The following is a 27,196-nucleotide window of genomic DNA, read 5'->3' as shown; positions in this document are numbered from 1 at the left end:
AAGAAACAAAAGGAAGCTCAACATTCTACCCTCTTGACATTATTTTATATATGAATATTATATATGTACTAGAGGCCCGGTGCACAAAAATTTGTGCACTGGGGGGGGAAGGGGGGGTCCCTCAGCCCGGCCTGTACCCTCTCGCAGTCTGGGACCCCTCGGGAGATAACGACCTGCTGGCTTAGGCCTGCTCCCGGGTGGCAGAGGGCAGGCCCAATCCCTAGGTGCAGCCCCTGGTGGGGCTCAGAGAAGGGCTGATTGGGGAGTTGGGGCGCCGTCCCCTGTCATGCACAGAGCAGGGCGGATTGGGAGGTTGCGATGCCACCCTCAGTCACGCTCAGGGTGGGGCCGATTGGGGGGTTGGGGCGCCGCCCCCTGTCACACTCAAGGCAGGGTCGATGGGGAGGTTGCAGCGCCACCCCCTGTCACGCACAGAGCAGGGCCAATCAGGGGGTTGGGCGCTGCCCCCTGTCATGCACAGAGCAGGGCCCATCAGGGGGTTGGGGAGCTCCCCCCTGTCATGCACAGAGCAGGGCCCACCAGGGGGTTGGGGAGCTCCCCCCTGTCACTCACAGAGCAGGGCCCATCAGGGGGTTGAGGAGCTCCCCAGTGTCACTCACAGAGTAGGGCCGATAGGGGAGTTAGGGCACCGCCCCCTGTCACACACAGAGCAGGGCGGATCAGGGGGTTGGGGCACCGCCCTCTATCACCCACAGAGCAGGGCCGATCAGGGGGTTGGGGCGCTGCCACTGTCACACTCAGGGCAGGGCCAATGGGGAGGTTATGGCTCTACCCCATCACACACAGAGCAGGGCCCGTGAGGGGGGGGCTTTGGGGAGCTGCCCTCTATCACACACAGAGCAGGGCCGATCAGGGGGTTGGGGCACCGCCACTGTCACACTCAGGGCAGGGCTGATGGGGAGGTTATGGTTCTACCCTGTCACACACAGAGCAGGGCCTGTGGGGGGGGGTGGGGGGGGTTGGGGCACCACACCCTGTCACACACAGAGCAGGGCCGATCAGGGGGTTGGGACGCCGCACCCTGTCACGAACAGAGCAGGGCGGATCAGTGGGTTGGGGAGCTCCCCCCTATCAGGCAGAGCCGCAGGACGATCAGGGGGTTTGGGCGCTGCCCCCTGTCACGATGATCCGATGCCAGGAGGCCTCGCTGCTCCACTGATACCGGTGCTGGGAGGCATATTACCCTTTTACTATATAGGATAGAGGCCTGGGGGCAGGCTGGTTTGCCCTGAAGGGTGTCCTGGATCAGGGTGGGGGTCCCCACTGGGGTGCCTGGCCAGCCTGGATGAGGGGATGGTGGCTGTTTGCAGCTGGTCACACACCCTTCAGGGTGGGGGTCCCCACTGGGGTGCCTGGCCAGTCTGGGTGAGGGGCTGAGGGCTGCCTGAAGGCTGGCGATTGACTGAAGCTCCCAACTGCTCCTTTTTTTCTTTTTTCTTTTTTTATTCTGGGCCAGCTTTAGCTCTTGCTCTAGCTCTGAGGCTTCTGCTGCTGGTTTGTTTGAGTTCTATAATCGCAACAATGTATAACTCCAGCTCTGAGATCCCTGCCGTTTTGTTTAGCTTCTATATTTGTTACAAAGTTTCAAACTGCCAGCTCAGAGGCCTGCAGCACAGGCGGGGAATGTTGGAGTCCTCCTTCACTGAAGCAAGCAAGCCTCATGTTCGCTTCCAGCTGCCTGGCTGCCGGCCGCCATCTTGGCTGACAGTTAATTTGCATATACTCACTGATTAGCCAATGAAAAGGGTAGCGGTCGTACGCTAATTACCATGTTTCTCTTTTATTAGTGTAGATATGTATATTGTATGTGTACATGTATGAATATGTGTATGTATATACACAAAAATGCATATTTTTAGGAAGATGTGGAAAGCACAATACCAGGGAAATATGACTCAGCTATAGGCAGAAATCTAGGCAAGAGATGGTCAACGACAGAAACTCTCTGGAGAAACAATCCGGGACAGCAAGAGGTAACAGTTGATAAATAAAATCTAGGACTGACACCAGTGTTTGGTGATATCAAATTTAGGAATTGGAGTTCAGGATAATGCACCTAATCTATGTTTAGAGGCAAAGAATATGTTGTGGTAAGCCAGGTCAATAATCAGGATAGGGACCTGACTGATTGGGGTGAGAAGGGTTGAAATAAATAAGACAAGCTAGGAGGGGGTTTATTTAGTACTAGAGTTTACTGAACTTCTTTGCATAAATATTATCTTTGACCTTTTATCATCCCTTTAAGGCAGGAGTTATTACTCTCTTTCTACAAATGAGGAAATTGAAACGCAAAGAGATTAAGCCGAATTTCCCCCCAAGCCCAATGCCAGTAAATTATAAAGTTGAGATTCAAATCCAAGATTATTGAATCACCTATCTTAAATTAACTGTTCCTTCCTTCCTCTCATCAGAAAATATTGCAAGGTCCTATTGTGTCATAGTTATCTAACATAGTACCTGTTACAGTGTGAGAGGTACACAGTAAAAATCACCCCTTCCTCCAACACACATTTGGGAAAACCAAGTAAGTCAAATTAATGGGTGGAGGAGGTATAAATGGGATAAATTGTGATGGAAAATAATACAAAATAAAGAGAAAAAATAACCTTTATTTCTGATAAAATTTAGTAAAAGCCTGCTTTAGGTCTATTACATAAGTAGACTGGTTAATATTATTCCTCTGGATAGAATTTGCCCAGCTAGTCAGATCCCTGAATAATTATAGCAACCCTGCCCCACAACACCCAAAAGGAAGAACAGAATACAGAGAAAATAACAAAAAATTGAGTCAGCAATCTGGTAAGTCACTTCCAGTGGCTAGGAGAAAGAAAGATATTGTAAATTACTCAGATGGGGTCCCTCCCCAGGACACACAAAGAGTAAAAAGGAGGTCTCTCTACACAAGTGTGCCTGGTTTTTAATCAAAACTTATAGTTTGAACTTAAATCAGAAGTTATAGTTTGATGCCCACTGATTATGATCCAGTTGCAATAATTGAACTCAAATTTCTCAACTTTATCCTAATATTTTTATGCTTTTAACCTCTTTACTTTTAAATTTTATTATTTTGAAGCTCTTTATACATAATTAAAAATAACGAAATAAAGGAAGTTCACAGATAACAGGTCGCACTGGGTAGTAGAAGGTACAATTGAAATTACCAATCACTTGAGGCTAAGAACTTATGTTATATTGTTCACAGAATATATTTTACTCTTTATATATAAGTCAACTCTTGCAATAGTTTTGGAATTTGTTATTATTAAACCATCTTTACCTATAAATGAAGGAACCTGCCCCTGGTCAGTAGACCTGGTTAGGATCCTTGACAACCACTAGTTAATGGAAGGTTGGGGACATTGAACCAGGTCCTGTGGTCCCTGACCTGGAATATGATGTGACCAGACAGCATGCACAAAGAGGTTTATAAAAGTAACATGTGAAGTACCCACTTCAGCAGCCACTTTCCTTCTTTGACAAGATGAACTTGTTCAAGGGTATCCCCGCCTCCCTTCACTGATGCATTTGGGAGCTGCCTGGTTTGGCTCCACATGTCCTTCCTAGCCAGCAGAAAAAGAAGGAAGGGTTCTGCATAAACAGACTCTGACCAGAAAACAATAAAGACAACTGAGGCAGAAGAGAAGCATGTTCCCAGAGGACAAATGTGAGAAGGTGGCAATGCAGTGTTAAGCATAAACAATGGAATAAAAGGCAGAACATGGGAGAAACCAATTTGAAAAGGAGAAGTGAGAGAGGTAATTGGATGACAGAAAAGGGCTTGCACTGATGAGAGTGTGTGTTTTCCCCTGCTTTAGGAGAATTAATGTAGGTATTAAGGGATAGGAAGATCAAAGATTATTAACTTGACTTCATAAAGTATTTGAAGATGTGAGTAAAGACTGAAATTTCTGTTTGATCTGAGCTTCTTTACCTACAACAGGGCCCCAGGACTGGCTCCATGAGTCATTGCTCTATAAGCCCTTCACTATCCCTTCCCCCAACTGCCCAGGTCAATGGCCATACTGACCAATAGTTCCTCTTTCTCTTAGTTTGTACTGACATTCCCCAATACATCGTTCTCTTTCCTTCATTTAGTACCAATCTGCTAACTGAAGCAAACCTTTTATCCTCCCATGTGAAGCTCAATGTGTTCAAGCTTCTGTTATGTCCTTAGTATGTCCTCCAGGCTCAAACCACCCACTGTGTGACAGCAGGGACATTTCCACAGGGAGTTAAACTCACACCAGCACTAGAAAAAAGTGACTAGAAACAGAAACTACATCCAAGTGAGTCAAACAAATGGGTGGAGGAGGGTATAGAGGGGATAAATGGTGACAGAAAAAATAATATAAAATAAAGAGTAAAAATGAAATATAACCTTTATTTCTGATAAAATTTAGTAAAAGAGTATAACTTTAAAGCATAACTTTCATGTGCCTCACCACCACATGAAATTTTTTTTCTCATATACTTCATGTAAAAGATAATTTATCCAATCTTTCAAGTTAATTATATTTTCTTTCCTTTTACTAGAAAATGTCTTCAAATATATGATTATATGGCAAAAAGTGGGAATGATTCCAGCTGCAACTACCTTGAATTCTACTTAATGTGCAAATAATGCTGTGGTGACAGCTTTCATAAGCTCTGGATAAACTTTACACTTTTCTTAATACTTTAACTTTAAAGAAAATGTCAACATGTTTAGAAAATGTGGATTTTAATAAAATATTGCCTCGCATCAGAATATTCCATTAACTTTTATGTAGTCACTTTAACAAGAAAATATTAGCAAACTTAAACAAAGGATTATAACCTGTTTTAATACATGTTTTTACATTTTATTATAATTAACCAAGTTGGTTTTAACCCATGAAGCAAGGAATAATTATTTTTAATTTGTAACTATAGTATTGATTGTTTACCAACAAATTTACTACAAAATTTTACTGACTGTACTAGTGAGCAGAGACAATCTTAAACCACTGACTCTGAGTAAGAAGAGAACTCCACTGTTCTAACCTCCCACATTCTACACCATTCTGGAGAAGCAGTAGTCAGGAATGTCTGATGGAGAGCACTGAAAGGTGGAAATGTCCATTTTACATTAAGCCAGTTGGCTATTTTCTGTAACTTTTGACAGTTGTTTGTAATTCTGTCTTTCAAGAGCAATGAAAACACATCTACTACATAATCAATATGACAAACTGTAGATACTTAAAAGGCAGCAATAATGTCTACCACGAGCCTTCTTTTATCTTTGCAGAACAGCACAATTTTAGTAAGTGCCCCCCTCCTCCCTCCCACATAGTGTTTTTAATTCTAGATCCTTCACTACACTTTATAAACAGCCCTTTGGAATGATGCCGTCTAGAAATGAACACTGCGTCCCAGATCTTGCCAGGGCTGAACACAGTGCTTGAGACCTTCCCTTACCTAGAGTTCACTCTAGTAGCATGGAGACTGTTGCTATATTTAAAAGAAGATCATCATGTTAGTTGTTTTTAACTTAATGGTTGGTGTGACTCAGTTACTGGAGCGTCGACCTGCACACTGAAGGGTGATGGGTTCCATTCCTGGTCAAGAGCACATACCTGGGTTGCAGGTTCGATCTCTGGTCCCAGTCCGTGCGCATGCAGGAGTCAACCAATCGATATGTCTCTTTCACATCAATGTTTCTCTCTCTCTCTCTCTCTCTCTCTCTCTCTCTCTCTCTCTCTCTCACCACAGTCCCCCCATCCCCTCCACTCTCTCTAAGAATCAATGGAAAAAAAACAAATGGGTGAGGATTAAAAAAACAAAACAAAACATGATGCTATTTGCCACTCCTCTCACCCATCACATGTGGTACAGAGGAATAGTTGGACAACATGACTTTCCCATTCCATGAAAAAATAAAAATTTTAGAAGCCAAATTCATGATTTACCCTTGCTTATTATTTCAGTCCAGAACGCTCCACTCTGGTATGCTTGATTCTATAGCCTATGATAACAACTGCTCCTCTCCAATTAAACAAATGAAATAATAATAAATAAATATTCACTGAGACAATTGATTCACATGGACATAACTAGCAATGGGGCCACTGTGAAGAACACCTCCTGATTGATATATTCTTGTGTTTGATGTCAGCTCTATAAGGATGCAAAATCAAATGTTTGTTTATAAGATTTGGAAAATCACAGCAATGTCTAAAACTTTACATTAATAAAACAGGTAAATTTAAAATATCATAATCATTAAGAAATAAAAGTAAACAATGCATTATTAAATAATAATTATTCTATTATACATTAGAAAATATAATTGCAATATGTCCTCAAAGTATGCTCCAAGCTTGATGGAAGGTCACAAACTAGCTTATCTAATGGATTTCATGCCTTACATTTAATTTCTAATAAATTGGACAAGATTTTGCTAAATTCAACATTCCTCTCTGTAAGTAAGGATTTCCCCCCTCTGGCTTTAAGAGATTCTCTTCAGTTTTCTGTATTTTGATTATACACATCTCAGTGTTTTCCTTTCATTATTGCTTAGGAATTTTCTGAGGTATCTAAAGGTTTAGTGTCTGGCATCAATTTTGAAAAGTTGTCAACCATTATTTCCTCAAATATTTATTTTGCCTGTTTTCTACCAAATATACATGTTACATTTGATATTGTTCCACAGTTATTTGATACTCTTATTTATTATTTTTATTTTACTTTTTACTTTTTTCTTTAAAATTTTTTAAAATTACAGTTTACATTCAATATATTTTTGTGTTTTTTTGTTTGTTTGTTTTGTTAATCCTCACTCAAAGATATTTTTCCATTGATTTTTAGGGAAAGTGGAAGAGAGAGAGAAAGATAGAGAGCAACATTGATGTGAGAGAAACATATCAATTGGTTGCCTCCTGCACTAGCCCAGACCAGGGCGCAGACTGGAGAGGAGCCTGCAACCAAGGTACGTGCCCGTGACCAGAATCGAATCCAGAACCCTTTGGTTTGCAGGTCAGTGCTCTATCTACTGAGCCAAACCTGCTAGGGCATGTTCAATATTATTTTGTTTTAGGTGTACAGCACAGTGGTTAGACAATCATACTTTACAAAGTGTTTCCCCTGATATTTCCAGTACCACATGGCACCATACATAGTTATTACAATATTACTGACTATACTAGTATTTCCTATATGGCTCTTTACATCCCCATGACTATTTTGTAACTACCAATCAGTGCTTCTCAATCCCTTTACCTTTTTCACACAGTCCCCCAAGCTCGCATCCCTCTGGGAACCATCAGTCACTTCTCTGTATCTATAAGTCTGTTTCTGTGTTGTTTGCTCATTTATATTGTTCTTTAGATTCCACATCTAAGTGAAATCATGTGGTATTTGTCTTTTCCTGACTAACTTATTTCACTCAGAATCATACCCTCTAGGATTAGGTCAGGCATGTCAAACTCAAAGGCTAACACGGGCCAAATAAACAAGGTTTAAGTTTCTGTGGGCCACAAAAAACCCAAAAGCTTCAATTTTCATAAAAATGTAGATTTATTTTGATAGAGACATGATGAATACAAAGGGCTAAAATAAATGAGTAATCATTAACATAAAATAATAGATCATTTTTATAAAAGTTAATATTTTTTCTTGAACATTAACTGACCAGACGCTGAATAACTGCACAAATTAATAACCAGAATGCAGTGCTCACTTCAGCAGCCCATGTACTAAAATTGGAACGATACAGAGAATATTGACATGTCCCCTGTACAAGGCTGACATGTAAATACATGAAGAGTTCCATATTATTCTCCCATCAGACTATCGACTGATTTCTCAACAGAAACACATCAGGCCAGAAGGGAATGGAAGGAAATATACAAAGTGATGCAAAGCAAGGGTCTGAATCCAAGAATACTGTACCCAGCAAAGCTATCAATCAAAATTGAGGGTGAAATCAGGAACTTCACAGACAAAAAAAGGACTAAGGAAGTTCATTACCACCAAAGAAGCAATGCAAGAAATGCTAAAGGGTCTGCTGTAAAAAGAAGAAATAGGAAGGAACACAGGCATAAAAATAAAAATGGTGAAAAACAAGTACCTATTAATAATAACTTTAAATGTAAATGGATTAAATACCCCAATCGAAAGACAGGGTAGCTGAGTGGATAAGAAAACATGAGCCATATATATGCTGTCTACAGGAAACCTCAGAACAAAGGACTCACACAGACTGAGGGTAAAGGGATGGAAAAAGGTTTTTCAGGCGAATGGAAATGAAAAAAAAAAAGCTGGGGTAGCAATGCTTATATCTGACAAATTAGACCTTAAAGTGAAGGCCATAACAACAACAAAAAAAAGGAACACCACTTCATAATACTAAAGGGAGCAATTCAACAAGAAGATATAACTCTGGTAAACATACCACCAAATTCAGAAGCACCCAAATACATAAAAAAACTTCTGGAGGATATCAAGGGAGAGATTGACAGCAATACAATCATAGTAGGGGACATTAATACCACACTAACACCACTGGACAAATTCTAAACAAAAAATCATCGAAGAAATATCAATCCTAAATAAATCATTAGGTCAGATGGCATTAATTGACATCTTCAGAACATTTCACCCCAAAGCCACAGAATATACATTCTTCTCAAGTGCACATGGGTCATTCTCAAAGATAGGCCAAATGTTGTGACACAGGCAAAGTCTCTTCAAATTCAAGAAGATAGAAATCATATCAAGTATTTTCTCAGATCACAATGGCGTAAAACTAGAAATTAACAACAATAAAAACAATCAAAAAGATCAAATACCTGGAGGCTAAACAGCATGCTATTAAACAATGATTTGGTTATCAAAGAGATCAAAGAAGAAATTAAAAACATCCTGGAAACAAATGACAATGAAAACACAACAATGCAAAATCTATAAGACAGAGTGAAAGCAGTCTTCAGAGGGAAGTTCATAGCTCTACAGGCCTACTTCAAAAAACAAGAAAAAATGGTAATAAATTATCTAACCCTACAACTTAAGGAGTTAGAAGTAGAGCAGCAAGAAAAACCCAGCGTAAGCAAAAGGAAGGAAATAATAAAGGTCAGAGCAGAGATAAACGACATAGAGACCAAGAAAATACAAAAGATCAACAAAACCAAGAGCTAGTTCTTTGAAAACAAGATTGATGAACCTCTAGCCAGGTTCACCAAGAAGCAAAGAGAGAGGACCCAAATAAACAAAATCAGAAATGAAAGAGATGAAAATAGAACAGACCCCACAGAAATACAAATGATTATGAATACTATGAACAACTCTATTCCAACGAAATGATCAACATAGATGAAATAGACATATTCTTAGACAAATACAAGCTCCAAAAACTCAATCAAGAAGAATAAAAAAAAACAACTGAATAAGCAGATAACTACCGAAGAAATTGAAGCAGTGATCAAAAATCTTGCAGCAAACAAAAGCCCTGATCCGGACAGCTTTACAGGGGAGTACTACCAAACATTTAAAGAAGAACTAAAACCTATCCTCCTCAGACTATTCCAAAAAATCCAAGAGGAAGGCACAATTCCAAGCTCTTTCTATGAAGCCAGCATTACCCTAATCCCAAAACCAGATAAAGACACCACAAAAAAAGAGAACTACAGGCCAATATTTTAGAATAATGTACATGCTAAAATCCTCAACAAAATTCTAGCAAATCGAATTCAGCAATACATTAGAAAGATCATGCACCATGACCAAGAGGGACTTATTCTGGGGATGCAAGGATGGTATAATATCTGCAAATCAATAAATGTGATATATCACATAAACTGAGAGACAAAAATCACACAATAATATCAATCGATGCAGAAAAAGCATTTGAAAAAATCCAACACCCTTTCTTAATAAAAACTCTCAGCAAAGTGGGAATAGAGGAATCATACCTCAACATAATAAAAGCCAAAATCATACTCAATGGGCAAAAACTAAACTCATTTCCCCTAAGAACAAGAACAAGACAAGGATTCCCAATTTCACCACTCCTGTTTGATATAGTACTGGAAGTGCTAGCCATAGCAATCAGACAAGAAGAAGAAATAAAAGGCATCCAAATTGGAAAAGAAGTAGTAAAACTGTCTTTATTCACAGATGACATGATAGTATAAATATAAAACCCCAAAGACTCCATCAAGAAACTACTAGACCTAATAAATGAATTTGTCAATGTAGCAGGATACAAAATTAACCCCAAGAAATCTGAGGCATTTTTATACACCAATAATGAACTTACAGAAAGAGGGATGAAATAAACAATCCCATTTACCATTGCACCAAAAAAATTAAGATACCTAGGAATAAACTTAACTAAGGAGGTAAAAGACCTGTACTCAGAAAACTACAGGACATTGAAAAAAGAGATAGAGGAAGACATAAACAAACGGAAGAACATACCATGTTCATGGATTGGTAGAATCAACATCATTAAAATGTCCATACTACCCAAAGCAATCTACAGATTCAATGCAATCCCCATTAAAATACCAACGGCATATTTCAAAGATCTAGAACAAACTCTCCAAAAATTCATTGGAATAAAAAAAGACCCCGAATAGCTACAGCAATCTTGAGAAAGAAGAACAAAGTTGGAGGGATCACAATACCAGATATCAAGCTATATTACCAAGCCACAGTTCTCAAAACTGCCTGGTACTGGCACAAGAACAGAAATATAGACCAATGGAACAGAACAGACAACCCAGAAATCAACACAAGCCATTATGCTTAGTTAATATTTGACAAAGCAGGCAAGAGCATACAACAGAGTCAAGACAGTCTCTTCAATAAATGGTGCTGAGAAATTTGGTCAGATAAATGCAAAAAAATGAAACTAGATCGCCAACTTACACCATACACAAAAACAAACTCAAAATGGCTAAAGGACTTAAATGTAATATGGGAAACACTAAAAATTCTACAAGACTCCATAGGCAGCAAAATAGCAGACATATGTCGTAGCAATATCTTTTTTCTTAATTTCTTTATTGTTTAAGGTATTACATATGTGTCCTTATCACCCCATTGCCCCCTAACTCCCCACTCATACCCTAAGCCCCCTGTTGTCTGTGTCCATTGGTTAGGCTTATATGCATGCATATAAGTCCTTTGGTTGATCTCTTCCCCTTATTCCCAACCTCCCCTACCCTGTCTCTGAGGTTTGAGCATCTGATCGATGCTTCTCTGTCTCTGGATCTGTTTTTGTTCATCAGTTTATGTTGTTCATTACATTCCATAAATGAGTGAGATCATGTGATATTTATCTTTCTGTGACTGGCTTATTCACTTAGCATAATGTTCTCCAGTTCTATACATGTTGTAGCAAATGGTAAGAATTCCTTCTTTTTTACAGCAGCCTAGTATTCCATTGTGTAGATGTATCACAGTTTTTTTAATCCACTCATCTGCTGTTGGGCACATAGGCTGTTTACAAATCTTAGCTATGGTGAATTGTGCTGCTATGAACATAGGGGTGCATATATCCTTTCTGATTGGTGTTTCTAGTTCCTTAGGATATATTCCTAGAAGTGGGATCACTGGGTCAAATGGCAGTTCCATTTTTAGTTTTTTGAAGAAACTCCATACTGTTCTCCACAGTGGCTGCACCAGTCTGCATTCCCACCAGCAGTGCACGAGGGTTACTTTTCCTCTCTATCCTTGCCAGCACTTTTCGTTTGTTGATTTATTGATGATAGCCATTCTGATGGGTGTGAGCTGGTACTGCATTGTTGTTTTGATTTGCATCTCTTGGATAATTAGTGACTTTGAGCATGTTTTCATATGTCTCTTGGCCTTCCTTCTGTCTTCTTTTGAAAAGTATCTATTTAGGTCTGTTGCTCATTTTTTGATTGATTTGTTTATCTTCTTTTTGTTAAGTTGTATGAGTTCCCTGTAAATGTTGGAGATTAAACCTTTATCGGTGATAACAATGACAAATATGTTCTCCCATGCAGCGGGTTTTCTTGTTGTTTTCTTTTGCTGTACAAAAGCTTTTTATTTTGATGTAGTCCCATTTGTTTATTTTCTCTTTAGTTTCTATTGCCCTAGGAGCAGTATCGGTAAAGAAAATGCTTTGGCATATGTCAGATTTTGCTGCCTGTGGATTGATTCTTCTAGTATTTTTATGGTTTCCTGTCTTATGTTTAAGTCCTTTATCCATTTTGAGTTTAATTTGTGTATGATGTAAGTTGGTCTTTTTTCATTTTTTTGCATGTATAGTCCAAATTTTCCAACACCATTTATTGAAGAGACTGTCTTGACTCCATTGTATGTTCATGCCTCCTTTGTCAAATATTAATTGAGCATAGTGGTTTGGGTTGATTTCTGGGTTCTCTATTCTATTTCATTGGTCTATATGTCTGTTCTTGTGCCAGTACCAGGCATTTTTGAGAAAAGTGGCTTGGTAATACAACTTGATATCTGGTATTGAGATCCCACATACTTATTCTTCTTTCTCAGGATCGCTGCAGCTATTCAGGGTCTTTTTTTATTCCAGATGAATTTTTGGAAAGTTTGTTCTAGGTCTGTGAAATATGCCGTTGGTATTTTAATGGGAAGTGCATTGAATGTATAGATTGCTTTGGGTAGTATGTACATTTTAATGATGTTGATTCTACCAATCCATGAACATGGTATGTTCTTCCATCTGTTTATGTCTTCTTCTATCTCTTTTTTCAGTGTCCTGTAGTTTTCTGTGTATAAGTCTTTTACCTCCTTAGTTAAGTTTATTCCTAGGTATCTTAATTTTTTTGGTGCGATAGTAAATGGGATTACTTTTTTAGTCTCTCTTTCTGTAAGTTCACTATCAATGTATAGAAATGCCATAGATTTCTTGGCATTAATTTTGTATCCTGCTACATTGCCGAATTCATTTATTAAGTCTAATATTTTTTATGGAGTCTGTAGTGTTTTCTATGTACAGTATCATGTCATCTGTGAATAAGAACAATTTTACTTCTTATTTTCCAATTTGGATGCCTTTTATTTCTTCTTCTTGTCTAATCACATGGCTAGTACTTTCAGTACTAGGTCAAACAGGAGTGGTGAAAGTGGGCATCCCTGTCTTGTTCATTCCTCAGTTGGCAGCAGCTACTCTGGTGGGTGCTGTTCGCAGCAGTGATGGCTCCTCTGGCTGGTGGGGGGAGACTGCTTGCACAGCCGCTGCTCCTCTGATGGGAGTGGGCTGATCATGAGGCTGCTGCTCCTCAGATGTGGCAGGCTGCTTGCATGGCTGGTGCTCCTCAAATGAGAGAGGACTGCTCACATAGCTGCTGCTCCTTGGATGGGAGACTTGGTGACCTTGGGACCACAGCCGAGGTAGCAGTTCCCTGGCAGGGGTAGCTGTAGAGTCCCAGGTGTTATCTGAGGGCACCCTTGGTGGTTATGTGGCTCGCTCTCTAGCACATTGGCCAGACAGGATAAAATTCACCTTGACAGGACACAACACAAAGGGAACAAAACACGAATGTACTCATGACACGGAAAACCCCAATATAAGTGAGCACCCGAGAAAAGAGAATTAGGAGAGAGAAAAGAGAGCACAAATAATATTGAAGAGAGAAATAAAGATAAGGGAGAAAAGAAAAGGGAAGAAAATGGAGAATATATATATATATATATATATATATATATATAGAGAGAGAGAGAGAGAGAGAGAGAGAGAGAGAGAGAGAGGGAGAAAACACCACAGAACAAACAAATAAACCAAAAAAATGCAAACACCAAACACCCAGCAAAGAGGGTGGGACAGAATCTGTAGAGAAAATAAGATTAAGAATTGGATGAATATGGGGAGGACCTCAGTTCAGTATAGAGGAAGTAGAGGGGATGAGTGGATAAGAAGAAAGAGGATGAGAAGAAAATAATAATAAATTGATTTAAAAATGGTATAAAAATAAAAATAGCAAATAAAATAAAATGATGGAAAAATAATGTGAAAAGAAATAGAAAATGAAGGCAATATCACATGATCTCACTTATATGTGGAATCTAATGAACAAAATAAGTCCAGAGGTATGAATGTGTAGAATAGAATGACAGATTAGAGGAGGAGGAGGGTACAATGGATGCTAAGAGATTAACCAAAGATCATATATGCATATATGCATAATCCATAGACACAGACAATAGTATGGGGAAGGCATGGATGGGATAGGGGCTGGGTGGAGAGGAAGAAATGGGGGAGGGAATGGGAGACATCTATAATACTCTTAATATATTTTTTAAATTCTCTCTATTTCTGGATGTTAATTTTGTATCCTGCTATATAAATGAATTCATTTATTAAATCTAATAGTTTTTTGGTGGAGTCTCTAGTACAATATCATGTCATCTGCAAATAACGAGGCTTTTACTTGTACAATATCATGTCATCTGTGAATAATGAGGGTTTATTTCCTTCCTTTACAATTTAGTTGCCTTTTATTTCTTCTTCTTGTCTGATAACTTTGTCTAGGACTTCCAGTATTATGTGCATAAGAATGTTGAAAGCAGACATCCCTGTCTTGTTCCTGATCTTAAGGAAAATGCTTTTAGTTTTTGCCCATTTAGTATTGTTGACTGTCGCTTTTCCATATATGGTCTTTGTTATGTTGAGGTATGTTTCCTCTATTCCCACTTTGCTGAGAGCTTATATAATAAATGGTTATTGAATTTTGTTGCATACTCTTCTTCATCTGTTGATATAATTATGTGATTTTTATTCTTCATGAGGTGTATGTGATGTATCACATTTGTTGATTTGCAGATATTGTGCCAACCTTGCATCCCAGGAATAAATCCCACTTGGTCATGATGTATGATCTATTTAATGTATTGCTGGATCTAATTTGCTAATATTTTGTTGAAGATTTTAAAATCTGCGTTTATCAAGGATATTTTGGCCTAAAATTCTCTTTATTTGATATGTCTTTCTCTGGTTTGGGAATTAGAAGAATGCAAGCTCATGAAAAGAAGTTGGAAGTCTTCCTTCACCTTGAATTTTTTGGAATAATTTGAGAAAGATAAGTGTTAGGTCTCTGAATGTTTGGTAAATATATACCTGCAAATCCATCTAGTTCAGCACTTTTGTTTTCTGGGACTTTATTTTTATTATTGATTCCATTTCATTAGTTGCTATAAGTCTATTCAGGTTTTCTGATTCTTCCTGATTCAGTTTTAGAACATTATATATTTTTAGGAATTTGTCTATTTCACCCAGATTATCCAATTGGATGGTTCATAGTATTTTCTTACAATCCTTTGTATTTCTGTGGTGTCAATTGTTACTTCACCTCTTTCATTTCTGATTTTATTTATTTGGGTCCTCTATCTTTCTTGATGAGTCTGGCTAAAGACTTATCAATCTTGTTTATCTTTCCAAAGAACCAGCTCTTGGCTTTATTGATTTTTGTATTGGATGTTGTTTTGCTAGTCTCCATGTAATTTATTTCCAGAGTTATCTTTATTATTCCATTCATTCAATTTACTTGTTATTGTTACCTTTCTTGTTATTACTTTTCTAGTTCTTTCAAATTTGGTGCTTGGTGCTTCAATTGAGGTTTTTCTTTCTTCTTGAGGTAGGTCTGTAATGCTATTAACTTCCCTCTCGGGACTGCTTTCTCTGTATCCTATAGATTTGGGGTTGTTGTGTGTTCATTTGTTTCCAGGTAATTTTTTATTTCTTCCTTAATCTCATTGGTAACTCATTCATTGTTTAATAACATACTATTTACCCACCATGTGTTTGAATGTTTTTGAGGGTTTTTCATTACAGTTGATTTCTAGTTTCATGCTCTTGTGATCCGAGAAGTAATTTGATATGATTTAAATCTTCTTGAATTTGTAAAGACATATTTTATGTCCTAACATGTGATCTGTCCCTGAGAATGTCCCATGTGCACATGAGAATAATGTATATTCTACCGAAAGTCTATCCAGTCATGTCAGTGGGGTGTTAAAATTTCCTACCATGACTATATTGCTCTCTCTCCCATAAAGTCCTCCAAGAGTTGGTTGGTTTTTTATTAATATATTTTGGTGCTCCTATATTGAGTGCCTATATTTTTTACTAGGGTTATATCCTCTTGTTTGATTAATCCTTTTAGTATTATGTAATGACCTTCTTTTTCTATTTTGAATATTTTATCACATATAAGTATTGCTACCCTAAGTTCATTGTTTCTATTTTTATGATTAAATTGTTTTTCAACTCTTTACTTTTATCCTGTGTGAGTCTTTTGTTCTGAGTTAGGTCTCTTGTAGGAAACCCATGTATGGGTGATTTTTTTCTTATCCATTCAGATACTCTGTCTTTTGATTGGAGCATTTATCTATTTACATTTAAGGTTATTATTGATAAGTACTTATTTATTGACATTTTGACTCTTTTTTTTAAATATATTTTATTGATTTTTTACAGAGAGGAAGGGAGAGGGATAGAGAGAAGTTAGAAACATCGATGAGAGAGAAACATCGATCAGCTGCCTCCTGCACGCCCCCTACTGGTGATGTGCCCGCAACCAAGGTACATGCCCTTGACCGGAATCGAACCTGGGACCCCTGAGTCCACAGGCTGACGCTCTATCCACTGAGCCAAGCCGGTTAGGGCACATTTTGACTCTTTATGTCTGTGTTGCTCTCTCTATATTTATTCTTACAGAAATCTCTTTAACATTCCTTGCAATGCTGTGTTGGTGGTAATAGACTCCTTTATCCTTTTTGTTTGTTTGTTTTCTGGGAAGCTCTTTATTTTACCTTCAATTTTGAATGGTAGTCTTGCAGGATAGATTAGTCTTGGTTTCAGATCCTTGTTTTCATTGCTTTAAATATTTCATGCCATTCTCTTCTGGCCTGTAGTATTTCTGTTCAGAAATCAGCTGATATCCATATGAGAACTCCATTGTAGGTAACTGTCTCTCTCTTGCTGCCTTTAAGATTCTCTGTTTGTCTTTATCCTTTGCCATTTTAATTATGATGTGTCTTGATGTGAGCCTCTTTGGGTTCATCTTGATTGGGACTCTCTATGCTTCCTGAACTTGTGTGTCCTTTTCCTTTACCAGGTTAGGGAAGTTTCCTATCATTATTCCTTCATTCATGTTGTCCCACATTTTCCTTAAACTGTCCCCATGCTTCATAATTATTTTTCTTTTTGTGGCTCTGATTGAGTGATTATTTCTACTTTGTTTTCTAATTTTCTTATTGATTTTCTGCTTCCTCTAACCCACTGTTTATTCCTTCCAGTGTATTTTTTTATTTCAGATATGTTATTCTTTATTTTCGACTGGTTGTTTGTTTTATGTTATATGTCCTTCTTCATTCTGTTGAGCACTATTAAAACCATTACTTTATACTTTTTTTCTGATAAATTTCTTGCCTCTAGTTCATTTAGATCTCTTTCTGGAGATTCCTCTTGTTCTTTTATTTGGGGCTCTTTTTTGGTTGTTTGTTTCCTCATATTTGCTATTTCTTTGGGTATGTTTCTATGTATTGGCTAGAACTGCTATGACTCCCAGTCTTGGTGGGGTGGGTTTCTGTGGTGGGTGTGTGATGGGACCCAGTGGTTTAATTTCCTTATTATCTGAGCTGGATGCTCTAGTAATATCCCTTTTGTGGGTTTTGTGGACATTCCTGTTGTAAGTGGGTCTTGATTGTTTTTGTTCTGTTTGTGGGAGGTTCAGCCCTTTGGCTGGCTTACTGTGAAGTGTAACTGTGACAATGTCATGGCAACTGTTATACAGTTGCTGAGTGAACAAAACAAGACCAAACTGAAAACAACACACACAAAAAAACCACACCACCAATAACAAAAACAACAAAAATAATTTTAACAATGAATACTAAAAGACAAGAGACAAAAAGGACTAGAGAAGGAGAAAATAAATGAAAAAAGCAAATATGAAAGAAAACAAGAGAAAAAAAAGAATATGAATAAAAAAGAAAAAATAATAAAAACATTTAAAGTAATAATAATGAATAAAATAAAATATAGAATAGAAAAAAGAATTTAAAAAGAGAAAGAAAACTGGAATATGAAAAGGAAAGAGATAAATGAGAGATGTGAAAAAAAGAGAAGAAAAATGAATTATAAAAGAAAAAATAAAGAAAATATTTAAAGTGGAATTTGCCTCCACAGATTTTGGTGCTTACTTGCACCCTTTGGATCTGCTATTTGTTGCACTCTCTGGCTTTTGTTCTGATGTTGTCTGAAGCTGGCCGCTTGTACTGCTCTGGGGTCTTCCAGGAGGTTCTGTGGTGCAAATCAATGTCAGTCACTGTCCCTGCCTGGCCCACTGCAACCTGCCTGAAGCTTGGCAGGGCAGAGCCCCAAGCAGTCTAGTGGGCAGGGCTATCAGATCCCAGAGGCTTAGTCTGCCTCATGTCTCACATCTTGAATATCTCTACTCTGAGCTTCTCTCCTTCTCCCCACAACACTGTGTTCTGTAGGGGTAGCTGCGATATGGCTTGGGTGATTTAAACAGACTAATATAGGGCGTGGTGCCTGTAACCTGTAGGAGGGGGGTGGGCACTTCCTCTCTTTCCCAGGGCTGCACTGGCTCAACTCTCTGGGGAGCTTAGATCTGGTTCCCTGTAATGCAGTTGAAGGGCCCTGCACACACACATCTGTCTCCTGGACAGAAGCCTACCCAGGAGACTCAATTACAAAAACTTAGTTCTGCATGGCTCCCTGGCACCCCCTTGCCAGCACAACAAGTAGAAGAGGATAAAAAAAATAAGCTCTGCTCAACACTCCAAATTTTCTGTGCCACCGTCCTACATTGTGTGGGGCCTCACCACAGGCTCCTACTGAGCCTAATGTCCAAGTCCCCCATGCTGTCCTATTGAGTAATACAAATAGATTTCTGCCTCAGTGCCATTCCCCTTTGCCTCAGAACAGCACAGGACAGTGCAGACCTAGCAATTCAACAGTGAGGGGGAGGGGTGCTACCCATGCTCTCAAGTTGGGCAAGACCAATATTCTTTCCAAAGCCACATAGTCCAACTTCTGTCCGGCTCTCTGCCCAAAGTTTGTCCAGATAATAGAAGGCCCCTCAGAGTCACTGCTGGGTGTAGTGATCAGATTCCCTTCTCCAGCCTCAAGCTCTGCTGCATGGCTTCTCCAAGAGTCACAGATCACAGAGAATTTCCTAGGCTGGTGTAACAAACAAATTGCTGTTTGCCTGGGATGGTGCGGTCTCAGTCTCCCAGGTGGATCAAATCCCCACTGATTCCCACTGCTCCATGCTCCCCTTTCCCTCTTTGTTGCTTTGGATTAGGAATCTCTGTGTGTGACTGAGACCCCACACTCTAAGGGGCAGGGGCTCCATTGCTGCAATATCTCTCTGGTTTCCCAGATGTACACCTGGGCAAGTTGTCTCACCTTCTCCATGTATCCTTTCTTTCCTCTGTGATCCCTGCTTTCAATACTTCAGATCAGCTACACTCCAACTGGTCTTTAGAGCTGAACGTTCTGCAGTTTAGCTGCAAGTTCATCCAGTGTTCTGATCAAGCAGATGGAGTTTACAGCTACTCTGCAGCCATCTTGGAATCCTTATTTTTTAGAAGTTTTAAATATGTAGTATTTTTGTTATCCTTTAGTTAAATCAATACTTTAAGTTTTATTACTAATCTATTTTTGAGACATGAGTTATTTATTCTTAACAGTTTTATTGATATACTAGTGATCCGGTGCATGGGGGATTCATGCACATTAAAAGGAAATTAATTAGAAGGTGGCTGGTGGGATGGGACTTGGCAAGATGGCTGGACATGCCCTGGAGCCAACCTCCCATCATCCCTCCCCGGCTGGCCGCACCTGGGGTGGCATTGCGGCTTGAAGGGTGTCTACAGAGTGAGTGAGGTCCCTCCAGCAGGTGGGTTCCCTCATCCTGGCCTGTGGGGATTGGGCCAAAACCGGCTCTCCAACATCCTCCAAGGGGTCCCAGATTGCGAGAGAGCGGTTCTTGGGTGATGCACCCCGGAATTGGGCTCCCTCCTCTCTGGTTCTGTGGTGTGTCACCCGAGAACCACTACTGCCAAGTGATTGCAGCTCGGCAGGTCCTGCATTGAGCATCTGGCCCTTGGTGGTCAGTGCATCTCATAGCTACTGGTCAGATGGTCGCTTATGTTAGATAATTCATATAACATAAATTCATCTGTTTAAAGTGTACAATTTGATAATTTTTAATATATTCACACATATACTTAACCAGCACCACAATCAATTTTAAAACATTTTCATCACCTCAGAAGAAATTCTTGCCCTAACTCAGTCCTACTGCTTATAACAAGCCTGATCCTTAAACCATGTGCAGAATCAACAAATGTCCATAAGGAGAAAGAGTTGCCAATCTCAGATCACATAGCAATTACTCTTCTTTCTCTGAAATTTTAATCTACTTAGTTCTCTTTGTTTTCACATCTTTCCATTATGTTTCAAAATATGACTTTGATCATTTTTTTCTATACTGTACTGAGAATGATAGCTTGTCACATCTACTGTATCTTTATTTAATGAGAAGTCCTAAAAAGTTGGATATTAATAAGTTAAAAATGCACCTGAAGAAATTACTTTGATAAGGAGCTATTTGGAAATAGGGAAGAGCACTTGTTGCTTCTTAAATCATCCTATGTTCTGCTCACTCTGAAAGAAATTCTAGTCTTAATAGTTGCTTAAAATATGCCCTTAGACACAAACATGCACACACACTAATGCAATTATAGAAAAGTTCATGTTGAAGATTCAACAGGATATTTAAAAAAAGAACCCATAAAATTATTTCCCTCATTTAGTTAAGATTCTTAAGGGTCCTCTTTCCTCAGACCGTCATACTAATGTTACTTCTTTAAAAGTTGATGGGTCATGCTTTTGTTACCCTTATATGAATAAAATTTTCCAGACCTGGAAACTCATCCTGCAGAGAATAATGGCAAAGACATGTGGCAAATAGACATGATTTACTCAGAGAAGAGTGTTTTAATGGTTTTATCAAGTGGGGGTGCTTGAGTTACTTATACCTTCAAGTGGACTTTAAACATTTTTTTGGGGGTAGAGCTAACCATCTCTTACTTAGTTTTTAAAATATATTTTTATTGATATCAGAGAGTAAAGGAGAGAGAGAGAGAGAGAGAGAGAGAGAGAGAAACATCAACAATGAGAGAGAATCACTGGGGATGGAGCCTGCAACCCCGGCATGTGCCCTTGGCCAGAATCAAACCCAGGACCCTTCAATCCATAGGCCAATGCTCTATCCACTGAGCCAAACCAGCTATGGCCCCTCTCTTACTTATTTATTAATAATTTATAACATTCCTGTGGCAACTTATACTCTTTTTAATTTAGAAAATCTTAATTTTAAGGGATCACTTGTCCATAGGGAATACAGATATAAGAGGAATGTGTAACCATAAAAAAATGGAGGACAGGATGTTATATGGAAAAATATTAAATACATGGTCATAAAAATGTTTGCTGTTTTTATTCAAAAATGCAAAAATATTTTAACACATAAAGTTAGTCTTACTAATACTGAACATTTTAAGCATTAAAAGACATACTTCTCTGATTCCATATAAATTTTTGGAATATTTATTCTACTTCTGTGAAATATGTCATTGATATCTTGATAAGAAGTGCATTGAATCTATAATTTTTTGGGGGTAGTATGGACATTTTAATGATGTTACATCTTCCTACTGATGAACATGCTATATGCTTCCACTTATTTTTATCTTCCTCAATTTATTTCTTCAGTGGCTTCTAATTTTCCTAGTACAGGTCTTTTACATCCTCGGTTAAATTTATTCCAAGGTATGTTTTTTGCATTTGTAAATGAGATCATTTTCTTAGCTTCCATTTTTGATAGTTCATTATTGGTGTATAGAAATACAACTAATTTCTGGATATTTATATTGCATCCTGCTACTATATGAAATGTATTTATCAGTTCTGGTATTTGTTGTTTTTTATAGAGATACCAAATAGCCACAGCAATATTGAGAAAGAAGAACCAAGTTAGAGGAATCATGGTACCTGGTATCAAACTATACTACACAGCCATAGTAATTAAAACAGAATGGTACTGGCATAAAACGAACATATACATCAATGGAACAGAACCAACAGCCCAGAAATAAACCCATGCCTTCAGGGTCAATTAATATTTGAAAAAGAAGGCAAGAACATACTGGGGATAAAGATAGTCTCTTTAATAAATAATGTTAAGAAAATTGAAAAGGTAAATGCAAAAAAAAAAATAATAATGAAACCAGACCACATCCAAACACCATACACATAGCTCCCTTAGGTTCTCCTCCGGCTTTCTAATTTTTCTCCAATTATTGTTCAGATTGTATGTGTTTTTCTGCCCTGTCTTCTAATTCGCCAATTCGGTCCTCCACTTCTTCTAGTCTATTATTGAAACTTTCCATAGTGTTTTTATTGTAGCTATATCACTCTTTATTTCCTCTTGATTCTTACATAAGTTGTTGACTTTCTCATCCAGCCGGTTTAGGAACTCTATGACTCTTATTCCGAATTCTTTTTCTGACATATTGCATGCCTCCATTTCATTGTATTCCTTTTCTGGTGACTCCACTTTTCTTTCCTTTGCAGGTTGTTTCTTTATCTACCCATTTTTGCTACATAGAAGGGTCCAGGCACCAAGATGCACTGGGCCTGGGGTCAATATTGCGGGCATGGTGGGCAGAAGGCACAGTCCAAGACTCTGAGGCATGACACAAGGGGCTGGGGTGGCACAGTGGGCTTACTTGGCATGGTGCTTAGTCCGAAGCTTGCTGGGGAAATGTGTGGGACCAGGGCAATGCCGTGGGTTTGGCAGGCAGGGAGCACAGAGAGAGACTTGCCTGTGAGACACATGGGGCCTGGGAGGATGCTGCGAGCTTAACTGGTGTGGAGGGCAGTCTGAGGCTCGCCTGAGGAATGCTCAGGACCAGGGCCGGTTTCGTGGTCTTGGAGGGCAGGGAGCACAGTCCGAGGCTCGCTGGCAGGATGTGTGGTGCCTGGAAAGATGCCTTGGGCTTGGTTAGCAGGGAGTTCAGTCTGAGGCTTGCTGTTGGACAAGTGGGGCCAGGGTTATGCCGTGGGCTTGGAGGGCAGGGAACACTGTCAGAGGCTAGTCTGCTGGAGGAGCATGGCCAGGGCCAACTCTGCAGGCTTGTCGGGCAGGAAGTGCAGGCCAAGATTTGCCGGTGGGACTTGTGGGGTCTAGGGGGATCCACAGGTGGTGGGTGGGGAGTGCAGTCTGAAGATTGCTGGCAGGATACCCAGGGCTGGGGCCAATGCTGCAGGCTTGGTGGGTGGGGAGCACAGTTCGAGACTCACTGGTGAGATGCATGGTGCCCAGGACCCTTGCAGTGGGCTGGTTGGAGGGGGATACACTCTGAGAGCCACAGGAGCCACATCTGTGGAGGATGGTGTCCTGGTGTCCATGGGTCTGCAGCTGAAGTAGCAGGTCTGAAGTGCCTATAGGATCCGGGGTGGTGTCTGAGACCAGTCTGGGCTGTGGTGAGACTGGGCTCCTAGTCACAGCAGCTCTCTCCTTCAAGATGGCATGGTTTCTGTCAGATCTGGCTACCCCGGGAGTGATTTCAGCAGTAGCAGGGGCTCTCCATCTAGGAGAGCCTGGTCTGCCAGCTCCTGAAAGTCCTGCAGGATCTAACTGTCCCTCACTCACACACACACACACACACACACACACACACACACACTCCCCTTTCGCTCCCTCACTCACTTACACTCTCTACCTCACTGCTGTCCTGATGTTCACCATCTTCCTTCACCTTGACCAGGCTGTTCATCATTGATATTTCTGTCTCTCTCCCCCTCACCCTTCCTTTCTTAAATCAATAAAAATCTTAAAAAAAAACAGTACATCAAACTAAAAAAAAAGTTCACATAGCAAAGGAAACCATCAACAAAGTGAAAAGACAACCCATTGAATGGGAGAACATATTTGCCAGTACATCTGATAAGAAATTAATATCCACAATATATAGCTAACTTATACAACTCAACACCAAAACAACAAACAATGTAATTTTAAAAATCAGCAAAAAACTAAATAGACACTTCTCCAAAGAGGACATACAAATGGCAAGTAGACATATGAAAATATGCTCAGTGTCACTAATCATCAGAGAAATGCAAATTAAAACCACAATGAGATGTCACCTCGCACCTATCAGAATGGCTATCATAAATAAATTAACAAACAAGTGTTGGCAAGCATGTAACAAAAAGGAAACCCATATACACTGTTAGTGGCAATGCAAAATAGTGCAGCTGCTGTGGAAAGCAGTATGGAGTTACCTCAAAAACTAAAAATAGAACTGGCTTATGATCCAGTGATTTTACTTCTGGGAATTTATCTGGAGAAACTGGCAACACCAATTCAAGAAAATATATATGCACCCCTATGTTCATTGAAGTGGTATTTACAACACTAAGATCTGGAAGCAGCCCAAGTATCCATCAGTAGATGAGTGAATAAAATGCAATGGTACATCTACATAATGGAATACTCCTCCACCATAAAAAAGAAAGAAATCTTACCTTTTGCAACAACATGAATCGACATGGGGACTGTTATGGTATAAGAAATACGCCAGTCAGAGAAAGACTAATGCCATATGATTTCACTTATATGTGGACTCTAGTGAACAAAATAAATCAACAAACAAAATAGAACAATGTCAGATGGAAAGTTGTATGGGGACTGGGTGAAAAAGGTTGAAGGGATTAAGCAAAAATAACAAAACAAATGAAGAACAACAACAACAAAATACCGAAAAAACAAACAAACAAAAAAAAACCCACCCTTCTAGACAGATAATAGTATGGTCATTGACAGAGAGAAATGGAGGTGGGGGGAGAGGCAGGGAAGGGTAAATTAAGGATGGATGGCAATGGAAGGAGACATGACTTGGGTGGTGAATACACAATATACAGATGATATATTATAGAATTTTACAACTTAAACCTATATAATTTTATTAGCTAATGTAACCCCAATAAATTCAGTAAAAAATAGACACAATTCTAAAAAGAATGTTTATACTATATGTAGTACATATCCTAAATTAGAAATAGGTTTTCAAAACACACACACACATACACTCGCATCCTTCTCCATTATTCTCTCTCTTACATATGATTTTTAAATTATACTGACTTCTTTATGAACTTATTAAGAGCATTTTCTGTCATACATAAATATGCCATAAGGCATAAAAGAAGACATCAAAGAAAACCAAACTTGGAGAAACAATTTTTTATCAAACTGCCAAACTTCTAGCTGCATTCTCTTTAAGTTCTGACCAAACATAGTCTCCTTTTTTAATTGTGTATTGAGTTAATATGTAATAGATGAAATTTAAACAGACTATGTCATGATATTATTTAACTTTAATTTTTCTTCATATTTTTATATTTTTTTTCAAATTGGAAGCTTCTTAATTATTTCTGCTATTTTGACTCCAATATTCAAATCTATACTAATTACTCACCAAATTTTACAAGCCCTTATTTAGAGCATAAAGCAATACTATATATAGTAATTCCTAATATGAAAGAACTAAAATCTAACCAACAAGATTAAGCTAAAGTAAAAATATAGTGTAATGTTTAATTATTGTAAAATGGGATGTATCTGGAAGGGAAATTATAAGCATATTATATACAGAAACATATTTTAAAGGGAAGAGTTTAGTGATTTAAATAAGAGACATAAGGATAAGGTGAGAACAGGGTCACTATCATGGGCATCTACTCCATTAAGAAGTTTGGCCTTACCGTCAGCAAGGGCTGAGACAGGTGGGCGTGGGCATCCGGAGCTCCTACATCCATGTCTTGGGCATCCAGGTAGACACAGATGGCTCTGGCCGCAGCTTTGTTGGGGCCGTGACCCCGCAGGAAGAGGAGGAGTTCCGGCGGCTGGCTGCCCTCCCCAATGTCTACGAGGTCATCTCCAAGAGCATCGCCCCCTCCATCTTCGGGGGCATGGACATGAAGAAGGCCATCGCCTGCCTGCTCTTTGGGGGTTCCCGGAAAGGGCTCCCTGATGGACTCACTCGCCGAGGAGACATCAACCTGCTGATGCTGGGAGACCCGGGGACGTCCAAGTCCCAACTGCTGAAGTTTGTGGAGAAGTGCTCTCCCATTGGGGTGTATACACCTGGGAAAGGCAGCAACGCGGCAGGCCTGACAGCCTCGGTGATGAGGGACCCCTTGTCCCGGAACTTCATCATGGAGGGCAGAGCCATGGTCCTGGCTGATGGCGGGGTTGTCTGTATGGATGAGTCTGACCAGACGCGAGAAGACGACTGCGTGGCAATCCACGAGGCCATGGAGCAGCAGACCATCTCTATCGCCAAGGCTGGGATCACCACCACCCTCAATTCCCGCTGCTCCGTCCTGGCTGCTGCCAACTTGGTGTTTGGCCCCTGGGATGAGACGAAGGGGGAGGACAACATCGATTTCATGCCTACCATCTTGTCCCACTTCGACATGATCTTCATCGTCAAAGACGAGTACAATAAGGAAAGGGACTTGATGCTGGCCAAACACGTTATCACTCTGCACCTGAGTGCGCAGACACAGACCCAGGCGGTAGAGGGGGAGGTGGACCTGATCAAGCTGAAGAAGTTCATCTCCTACTGCCGAGCAAAGTGTGGCCCCCAGCTGTCAGCGGAGGCCGTGGAGAAGCTGAAGAACTGGTATATCCTCATGCGCAGCGGGGCCCGTCAACACTAGAGGGACTGCAAGCGCTGCTCTAGCATCCCCATCACTGTGCGGCAGCTGGAGGCCATTGTGCGCATCGCCGAGGCCCTCAGCAAGATGAGGCTGCAGCCCTTCGCCACGGAGGCGGACCTGGAGGAGGCCCTGAGGCTCTTCCAGGTGTCCAGGCTGGACGCGCCTTGTCGGGCACCCTGTCAGGGGTGGAGGGCTTCACCAGCCAGGAGGACCAAGAGATACTGAGCCGCATCGAGAAGCAGCTCAAGCGCCGCTTTGCCATCGGCTCCCAGGTGTCGGAGCACAGCATCATCCAGGACTTCACCAAGCAGAAATACCCAGAGCACGCCATCCACAAGGTCCTGCAGCTCATGCTGAACGCCGGGGGGTCCAGCACCGCATGCAGGGGAA

The 27,196-nt window shown here is 40.0% G+C and overlaps 1 non-coding gene and 1 pseudogene across 1 annotated transcript; both read left to right on the top strand.

The window, feature by feature from the left end:
- The window catches only part of LOC102424887, a 68,937-nt pseudogene that overhangs the window by 41,386 nt on the left and 355 nt on the right, over window positions 1–27,196 (top strand).
- LOC111825272 lies at window positions 7,710–7,816 on the top strand. Its single transcript, XR_002828447.1, has one exon. It is a non-coding gene; the product is annotated as a U6 spliceosomal RNA (small nuclear RNA).

Source organism: Myotis lucifugus, unplaced genomic scaffold, assembly GCF_000147115.1.
Source record: "Myotis lucifugus unplaced genomic scaffold, Myoluc2.0 scaffold_19, whole genome shotgun sequence".
Taxonomy (NCBI): domain Eukaryota; kingdom Metazoa; phylum Chordata; class Mammalia; order Chiroptera; family Vespertilionidae; genus Myotis; species Myotis lucifugus.
This window is presented reverse-complemented; position numbering and strand designations above follow the sequence as displayed.